Below are 10,845 nucleotides of genomic sequence, written 5' to 3'. Positions count from 1 at the left end.
TTGAGTCCTGAAATTGTCTAATGCTATTTCCTTAGCAAATGAAGGAAATACTTAAACCTCAGCCTATGAGAATTAAATTACTAAAACAGTTTATATTTGTGTTAATCTTTCCCGAAGAGTGATTTGATTAGGATATACTTTGTGGGGAAAAAACCTGCAGAAATTTCCAAACATTGATTGGTTGGCTGGACATTTTTCTTTGCCTGTATTTTTTTCTTACTGTTACCTGTTTTCACATTAAAAACTACATGGTAAATGTTATTTTATTTACGTAAGAAACAAAAACTCTTGATAGCTGCCAGGTAGAGATATTTTTTGTCGTAGAATTCATAATTGTTTATTCAAGTGCAGATACTTTTGTTTAAAAAGTATCCCCAGTTTTAAAATGAATTTCACAAATGATGGATAAAATGAGTTTTATCTGTGTATTGTAAACAAAATGTATGGGACTTTTTTGTATGACATGATGAAACCAGGGTTGATTTCCTACATTATTCACTGGCGGCATTTGCCAGTGAATACTGTATTCGAAAAGTTGACTAGGAATTTAAGAAAGCTGAACTTTTACCATAGAATCACTGCATAAAATATGCTTAGACCTTTAAGCATCCACATGTAGTGAAATTACTTTCAGAATAGATGAACTATATTAATGTAATGAGGATTTTTTGGAAAGCATTTGATGTAAAGAAAAGGTTGTCAATAGATTTAGCAATGTTGCTATCAGATTAAAATGTCTGGCATCCTTTATTTTCTCCTCCATTTCCATTCTACAGGTTACTACTGTATTACCTATAACTTCCCATCCTTTCCCTACAAGTCTATCAAGTTCCCAAATTGATTATTTTTTCCCCTAGAGGAGAAATTCATTACCTGAGTAGCTGCTCTCAGGATATAGGAAGAAAGGCAAATACCCACATTTCTAAGCAGTTAATGATTGCTCACATCCTTTTCCTTTCTAAAAAGTATTTACATTCTTCACAAAGGTATTTGCTAATTACTAGACCTAATTCATGGAATTTTAGGAATTAAAAAGAAACTTCAATAATAAGGCAGGAAATGTTTAGTGGGTTTTAGTGACCTTCCTCCTTTGCACACTGCCTTTTTCCTTGTACTTCTGAACTTAACTTTATGAAAGTGCCAGGTTTTTACTTGACAATGCCAGGAGCTTCAGCACTGAGTGAGAAAGTTATAAATATTGGTAATTTGTAATTGGGTATTTTTCTTAATAATTTGATGCCTTATAATATTTTCTGGAAATTCCTTTACAAAGTTGGTTTTTATGAGGCATTTTTAAACATGATCTTAGGTTATTTCTAGTACTTTCTTGCTCCTACTTATTAGCTATTCTCATTCTTCATGCATTCATCAAAGTTTTCAGAGTACATAAAATTGAATCCTGCAATCTTATTACTTGGGTGATAGTTGTCAACTACCCTATGAAGTTTTATACAGGCATGTATGGCCTAGTGAGGTTTTGATCAAAGGCAGATCGCATATACAATGGTCTTCCCAATAGACTATACCATTGTAGGTTTGTGTAATTGCCGCTGACATTCACACAAGGAGAAATTGCCTAACGTGTTTCTCAGAACACGTTCCATCATCAGGTGATGCGTGATCAGTTTTTAAAAATTGAAAACTTCCTCTGAGTAATCTTGGAAGGATTAGATGGTAGAGAAATTGGAAATGACTTGTCCGCTTCTCCCAATAATTGTGACTGAACTGTTACTTAAGTTTCCTAGATTCTAGCATTGTGCTTTCCTGTAATAATGTACCTCTTTGAGTCAAAAACCACTTTGCTGTGAAGTGGGATGAAGTGGAAAGTAATGGCTAATAGAAAGTGTTATTACATGAATTCTATTTATTCACACTTCACTACTCTTAATTGAACTGTAGTTGCAATCATTAAATGGTATGGTCGTTCAGAACATTAAGTAGGCAGACAGGTACTAATACTTAAAATGACATTCTGGAATAAAGTGTCAGGTGACTTGAGTTTCTAATTCTTCAGATTGGGATTTCTGATTCCCTCAAAATTTGATGGAAGTTAAATATTTTAAATTTATCCAGTGCTAATTAGCAAGCTACATTTTCAAATTTCATTGTGAATCAGTAATTGTTCGATTATTAGGTTATGTGTTTGCAAATAGAAATTCCAATTCTTGAAAGTCAACCATTGGACCACTTTGTAAGTTAGTATATCTCCAGCTAAATTTTTTTTTAATTTTGCATTTTAAAATAAGGAAGAATTCCTTTTTATTGAAGTAACATTGCATTATATGTCTCAAATGTTCATTGATGAGACTCAATGTGTATGTACTACATTACTTTTAACTGCCAGAAGTTCAATTCTATCCATCATACAATTGCCCTCTTTGTCCCAATTTACCCACCCTTCTTTCCTCTTGCTTTCTGGTAATCACTAATAGAACTAGTCCAAAAGTTTATTTTTGTTTTATTTATTTCATCTGTTTGTTTTATCAAGATACCACACTAGAGTGAAGTCATTCCATACTTAGAATACCTTCTAGAGAAATTCGTGTTAAATGTATATACAAATTCTCTTTACAACATTGTTTTCAATAAAAAATCAACATAAAGGGCCATTGATAAGAAAAAGGATAAAATATTGTGTATTTTCAATAGTGAAATAGAACATAACAGAAAATGAAATAAAGCTACACTGGAAAAATTCAATTTTAAAAAGTTATACTGAGTGAATAAAAACAAACTGCTAGACAGTCTTTAATATGTTACCATTTTTATAAACCTTCAAGGCAAAAAAAAGTTAAAAGTATATATTACTTTCAAAAACAGGAGTAAATGCACTATTCAGGGTGATGGTTATCTTCATGGGATGTAGGCGTAAGCAGATGCAGATAATAAAATGAGGGCGGTCCATGGAGTGAAGATGAAACCTTTTTTTCTCTTAATCTTTATAAATATAATTTACATCATTGTTCATTTTTGTGCAGTTTTATGATTTCTCCTCTCAGGTGTAATCCCCATAAAATTCCCACCACCATCACCATAGTTTCTTGTGCTCTTCCCTTCCCTGTTTTGATCCTTCTGCTTCCCCCTCTCTTGCAGAATGTCTCTGATTTATAGTTATAGTTACCTGCTAATTCTTTTTTTTTTTTTCTTCCTGATCCCTTATATGGTTCCTCTACATTTCCCCTACATTCCATCCATTATTTTTCTTTTTCCTTCGGGCTTATTTCACTGAGCATAATCCCTTCCAGCTCCATCCATGTTGCTGCAAATGGCATGAGTTTATCTTTTTGATTGCTAAATAGTATTCTATCGTGTATATATACCACATCTTGATCCAGTCATCTATTTTTGGGCATTTGGGTTCCGGATCTTACCTATTGTAAATAATGCAAAAACCTGTAAAACCAGGTTTTTATGTTTTTTTGGGTAGAGTCCGAGGAGTGGAATTGTCCAGCTAAATTCTTAAGGTAAAGTTTTATTTGGTTGGTTGCTTTTGTTTTGTTTTTTGTCTTTTTTAAGGTAGAAGGAATGTAAAGTTCAAAAGTCCTGTTTTACACTTCAATCAGTTCAGTCTTTTGAGATATATATGTAAAAGAAGAAATCTTTGGAAGCTGGCTAATTCTGTATGAATGATCCGTTCTAAAAAATACAACGAAAAGTAAAATAGAACAATGAAACTCTAAATACATTAATCCAGTTTCAAAAATTAATATTTTGCAAGTTTTATTTCATCTAGTCTTCAACTTATTTTCTTGTATTTAAATACAAATTTAAATTTGCCATTTGAATACAAATGGCCCTTAAATTTATTTAAATAAAAATGGGCCTTACCACACCTAACAAAATGATATCTATTATTGAGTCCACATTTAAAATTTCATAATTTTCTCGAAATGTCATTTTGTAGTTGGTTTATTTTGAGTCTCAACCTTACCGGGGTCCACACAATGCTAATACATGAATATCATGTCTTAAACACTGGGTCATTTGTGTTAAACTTTCCCATGTTAAAAATTGATAGTTAAGAACGGTGTCCATATCTCATAGTCCCCCTTTTATCCTGTAAACTGATTGTTAATGAAGGGACTTTTTAATACCTTCTAATAATATACAGAGAGGATATTAAAAATATACTATGTTGCAACTCTTTAATAGTGGTTACAGGCACCAGTGGCTTATTTCACTGATCCCAGCCATTGATGGAGGACTTTATAAGGTAGGCATCAGGTTAATAATATCAAAACCTCAGATTGACAACCAGGTGATGTCCTGATGTGCTTCTGAGGTGATGCAAGAGGAAATACACAGCACTGTGACAAAATACTGACTTTGGGAGAAAAAAATCAATTCTGGACCTAATCAAGCCTCTAGTGTGAAATCGTTCATTTTTTACCTATCATCTCATTCCTTGGGTAGCAGTTCAGTGAATTGAAGGAATTCACATTTATAAGAATAATTCCAACTTTAGTCCTAGGTCTTCTCTCTGTTCAGGGGAGTGTTATTTTCAAGTGACTTGTTGCTTGGTTTCTTAGGTGTAACATCTACATTACAGAGTGATTTAAAGCATCTAGCAGATAACCTGGGGCTTATAGTATTACTACTAATAGCATTTACTTTGTTTTCTATAACTGCTTTAACCCTGATGACTACTTCATACTATTGTTTATGATAGCAAGAATTACTAAATTCAGTTGTTTTTGACTAATGTAGTTTTTATTTCACTGAAACTAGAAACTGGTTTACAATTAAATTCTACTATTCAGCTCTGTTTTCTTATATCTACTCCTTCCCTGGTTTTAGTTTGCTTTTATAATAATTCTTGAGAGAGACACAATTAAAACATATAGATTTTGTTATGATGACTTAAAACCACTTTAAATAGCCTTGGAGGAAGGCATCTCATAGGTCTAATTCTTTCAGATACTATAATCACATGTAATGAATTAAAGAGTAATTGTAGATGGGGGCCAGGGGATTATTGTCTCCCAGCACCCCCCTGCACAGTAACCTAAAATGTGTGTTCTCAAAATTGCACACATTATAACAAAATTCCTTGTGCAGATGAACAAGTCTCTGGTCTCATCTATGAGTAGAAATAATTTCCCAAGGATTGTTGTGAGGATTACGTGATTTTATAAAATGCTAATAAATGGTAGCTATTCTCACTGTTTCTTGATACAGTCCCTATATTCCTTATATAGTGTTCTATAATCTACAACTTATGTTTCTGTACTTTTGGTTTTAATCCTATAGGAATCCTGTGAAGTGAGCAGAAATATCTCCATTCTAATGATAGAATATCTTTTTCCAATGTTTTAATTTTTTTTTGATCTGTAAAGTTTTATGTAGAAAGTATATAGTTTAGTCTTGCTTTTTTTTATCTATTTTGACAATCTGCCTATTGTGTGTTTAAACCACTTAGATTTAATGTGATTATTGGTAGGGCTTGGTTTAAATCTACAGTCTTCCTATATCCTGTATCTTTTGTCCTTATTCCTATTTTCCTTTGGTTTGGATTTTTTTATACTACTAGATCACTTGATGACTTCGTCTATAACTGTACTTACGTGAGAGAAACAGAATGTGTGGCAGTTGCTTTAGAGTTAGTAGTAAACATCTTTATCACAGTAAGTCTTTAAGTGACATTATACTACTTCAAATGTGGTGAATGAATCTTAAAGACTACCATTTCTCCCATTTGGACTTTGTAGTAGTATATGTTAAAATCCCATAAAACATTGTTATTTGTGCTTTAAATTAATTATCTTTTAAAGAGATGTAAATAATATGAAATCTTATTTTTACCCACATAGTTACTGTTTCCATTGCTCTTCAATCCTTTATTCAAATCCTTATTTCTATCCGGTGTGGAACACTACACAAATTTGTGTGGCATCCTTGCACAGAAGCCGTGCTGATCTCTGTGTAGTTCCAAGTTTAATATATGTGCTTCCAAAGAAACACTTGGATAGTTCCTATTTTCAAAGTCATTTATCTTCCGCAGTTTCTAACCTGTCTTTAATCTCACCCAGTGTGTTTTTAACCTCAAACACTGTCATTTTTAATTCTGGTATATTGGTTTAGATTTTTTGTTTTTGTTTTTAAACTTCCATGTCTCTACTTAACACGTTCAGTCTTTCCTCTTAGTTCCTTGAATGTATGGGGATACAGTCACAGCTTTTATTATCCTTGTCTGTTGATATTATCTCATCTCTTGGTGGGTTTTAGTCACTTTTTCTCATAGTCATCTTTTCTTGCTTTGTTTTACCTTTTTTGTATACTAGATATTTTTATATTCCTATATACTTGAATTTTAGTATGGGACATGATTAAATTACTTGAAATCAGTTCAGTCTTTTCAGATTTGGGTTTTAAGCTTTGTTTGGACTAGAACAACATTGTATCTAAGGATTAGTTTTTCCTCACTACTGAGACAAAATCTTGTGAGTACTCTAGCCAGTGCCCACTGAACTATCAGGTTTTCCATGCTGGTTGGTGGGAAAGACTATCTCTGTCCTCTTGTGAGTTGTGGGGATTGTTTCCTCTAATGATTTAGAATCTCATCCCATTGGGTTGTTCTTTCCTCACTACAGTGATGGTCTCAGGTGAAGAATTCTCTCTGCAGCTCTCCCCCCTCCAGTTCTACCTTGAAAATTCTCATTACCTTGGTCTCTTGGAAAAGACAACTTTCTGATCATCTCAGAGGTGGTTCTGCTGGCTTCTCCTCCCTGCATTGTACCCTGGGAAACTCCAGCACATAAAGTGGGAACTCCTTGGGCTCACTTATATTTGTTTCCCATCTCCCAAGGACCACTGTCCTTAACTGCCTGATAACCAGTGTCTTGAAAACTGCCATATCATAAAGTTTATCTCATTTTCTGTCATTTCAGATAGGAAAGTAAATCTAGTCCTTGTCTATATATCTCCATTTTAGAAACTAAACAACTGGGGGTCTGAAATAGTAAGCTATTAGCGGTAGCTGGACTGGAGTGTAGGCATGACAAGACCTGGTGCTTTCCCCACCATATCCCACTGTCTTTTCCAGGTAAGTTTTCTCAGGTAACTGAAGCTCATCCCGTTAAGCCTCAAATTAAACTATTTTTGCTGGAAATAAAAATTATTTCCCTGACACCTTAAACAGCATTTTGAACATATCTCAACCTTTCATTATCAATATTACTTATGATCTTCTGCAGTGGTTATTAATATTATCTGACTCAATCCCCCCTTTCATAAAATATAATGTCCCTTTTATCCTGAACAGTCCTTATCAGGCATCATCCTCGGGCCAATTGCTGCACATTTCTGTTCACAGAATGAGGCAAAGCAGTATCACATGGTTCCTTGGATATTTGTCCCTGACCCTACCATATCAGCTAACTCTTCCTACTGATCCGGTCAGTACTCTGGGTGGCAGTCATAGCTTATCGCTATCTCCAGGCAAGAGTGTAAGCCCCTGGGGAACTAGGACCTCCAACCCTGCAGAGCCCAGTGTTGTGGGGACAGCAAGACCCAAATCTTCCAAGAAAGTCACAGGGGAGCAATAATAAGTGGAGTTCCCTCTGGTTTCTACTGGACCTATGTATTACTGGGAACACAGCATCATGTAGCAGCTCCTGATTTAATGCATATACACTCTGAGAGATGGCACTGCTGTCTTTCAGAGTATAACTGAATATCCAGGCTGATGCTTCACTGTGCCTTCAAATGGCACCTCCAGTATTCTGAGACAGGCTGCTTCTGGTTGCTGCCAGTGAAGTCCATGGCATTAGGCTCACCTCCTTTGCTAAAGAGCGGGCCCCTTGCCTGGCTGCTATGTTGTACAGGAGTCCAGACCTGTGGACTGGGCACTCTGTAAGGATAGTGTTGTTGGCTGAGACTCCGCAGACAGGAAAAAGCCCAGGCCTCAAGTACCTATACCTGGCTAAACTGCTGGTCCTTCCAGGCTGGGGGGAATCCACCAGGTGGCCAGCTGGTCTCCCAGAGGATTAGTGCCTATTGTTGACAGGTTAGCCATTTCGAGGCAGCAGCAGCTAGATTGACCTTAGTAAATTCTATGTGCTTGTTATGTAGGTAATACAATGAGTATTCTTTTTCTCCCCTTCTCCAGATTTGTTCTTCACTCCTCTCATTGAACCCTTAGGAGGCTGACCTCTTTGCACCAACATCATCCAGGCTTCTTTGCCCTGTGGGTTTGGTCAGTGGGAGGCCCCAGCAGGAGGTCAGAGAGCAGAAGGAGGTCAGAGAGGTTCAGGTTTTGTAGAACCAAAGGTCACAACTCCTGTTGAGCAGAGCTTTTTACCACCCCAAGCATTCATTCTCATAGTTCCCATGAAAGTTCTTCCCCTCACCCCTTCAGCCTGGGATGGTGGGACACCCCAGGTGCTTCTTTAGCATGCCCTATTGCCTTACCTTAATCTGCCCCACTTTGTAAAGAACCTCTACATTGAAACAAACCTCAGCATGAGGATGTCATCTGCTCCTGCCAGAAATCCAAATGACATGAGATACAGTATCTCCTTTGGCTTTTAAAATGAATTGTAGAAAGTAAACATTTTCACCTTTCCTAATTCACTTGACAAATAATTATTGAACACCAGTTATGTGCCAGATACTGTTCTGTTCTTTAGAAAAGTGGCAAATAAGACAAGGGATTAGTTGTAAGGTACTTCAAACAATAATTAGCCTGATACCCTGAATAATCTGGAGGAGGCTATGAGTGGGATCACCTTAGTTGGGACAATCTGGGAGGCAGTGAGGTTTGATGACCTGGGGGACCTTGACTTGAAGGATAAGGAAGAACTTGCTGTTCAAAGATCTGAGTACATAGTATTCCAGATAGTGAGGTAGTAGTCAAGGGCAAAGGCTTAAGGGGTAAATGAGCTTGGCTTGTTCAATTTACCGACGCTTCAGGGACACAATGAACCACACATGAGGTAACAGGTTGGTCATGGACAATTTCAAATTTAAGGTAAGAAGGAAGTGATATCTTGTAATATGGTGTCCTTTTTTCAAAGTAGACAATCACTTTGTCTTAGCAAGTACATTTGCTTAGCAAGTACATTTGTTCCTCCAATACACTTACCTGCAGATTTTCTTGTTAACAGAGGATGTAAACTGATGTATTGATAAATCTAGTACAGTGCTATAAATGTATTTTCTCTTATGGTTTTCTTAACATTTTTTTCTCTAGCTTTATTGTAAGAATACTGTATATAAAAACGTGTATCAGCTCTTTGTTATCTAACAAGCTATTGGTCAGCAGCTTTGTTATCTAACAAGCTATTGGTCAGCAGTAAGCTACTGGTAGTTTCTGGGGAATTAAAGTTTTATATGGATTTTTGATGTTCCAGAGTCAGCACCCTTAACTCCCCACTTACTCAAGGATCAAACTGTACTTTTCAGACTATGTCTCGGGCATACCCTAGATCTTAGCACAGCACCAAGCCTCATCACCTAATCCTAACACTGATTTACTTAAGCTCACAGCTACACAATGGCAGAGGGGAGAATGCCAATGTTCTGTTTTATTCCACTTTCTGAGGTATTTTCCCCAGCTGAAGTAGCAGGTACAGGCTCCTGTGCATGTCAGCTGAAGAGTCTGAACAGCTTTAAGAGAGAACCTAGCCTCAGAAGATAATCCAAAAATAGTGAGAGGGAAGATATCAGGTCTTTTTCTCAAAAACGGTGGTGGGGGGCCTTCCTGGTGCCTCAAGGGGTGAAGCCTCAGCACTAGGACGCTGTAGGCAACTAATGCAGTGCAAATTCGAACCCAGGCCAAGGATGTGACCCACATGGCACAGCAGACCTCTCTGTCTCAACCCGCTGTTCCCCTCAGCAGTGTATTTCAGTCAATCTGCCTGTTCTGTTCCCCACTCTGTTTCTGGTGAATCCTCTTACCCCTGCCCCCAACCCTTGCCTCTGTTCTGTATCCCAGTTCTTGTACGCATAAGTAAATAAATCTTTTTAAAAAAAAAGGTAGTGGGGATGCCCAAATTATAACGATTTAAGCTAGCGTAATCTTTTATCTATTACAGGAACAAGTGGAAACTCTTGCACAGTATCCTTTTTCGGTAGGACAAAAATATGCCTGCAAGGAATCTGTGAGCAGTAGAAAAACCCATTGACTGCCGGTCTTCTCCCCTTTCTTGCCAAGACTGTTAGAGCCGCTTCACTCACAATTTTCCCACCTTAACCCCGTGGTGGGAAGCTGAAGAAGAAACACAGTACAGCTTAAATTTGGTGCATAACGGTTTTTTAATTTTGGCCAAGTTGTGTTTCTACTACAGAATTAAGCTATCAACAAAATATGGCATTCTTTCCCCCATGATTTCCATTTGTTATAGTTAATTTTCCGCAACGAAAGCCCTCTCTAGGTCAGGAACAAGTTCTTACAATTTCTGTTTGCCAGCACCGTATGTCTGGCACATACTAAACAATTAAGATTCTAAGAGGCATGCTGGCGTGCGCATTCCAGGGGTATCTGGGTAAACCTCTGAGCGCACCTGTCCCGCAGCCCCACGGGCCCCCAATTCCTTCCTCCAGCTCTGGAGGGTGCAGGGCCTAAGGAGCTGCAGTGGTGCCTCAGGGCCTGGTGTTTTCTTCATAGCAACTGCGCAGCCAGAACGGCGTCTCCAGAGCTCACCTGCATGTTTTCTTAAACCGAACAGCATTATTTATTTTGAATATATTTGGTCGCAAATAAAGACAAAATGAAAAAACAAAAAAGAGGCATCTTTCTGCTTGGTTCAAATCTCTACGCAGATTATCGTTCTGAACGTGATGCGCAGAGGTCGCTTTCGGCCACCAAGTGGCGCTAAGGCACCATCTACCTCGGATTTACTAAAT

This window comes from Talpa europaea (genome assembly GCF_964194135.1).
Source record: "Talpa europaea genome assembly, chromosome: 9".
In the NCBI taxonomy this organism is placed as follows: domain Eukaryota; kingdom Metazoa; phylum Chordata; class Mammalia; order Eulipotyphla; family Talpidae; genus Talpa; species Talpa europaea.
This window is presented reverse-complemented; position numbering follows the sequence as displayed.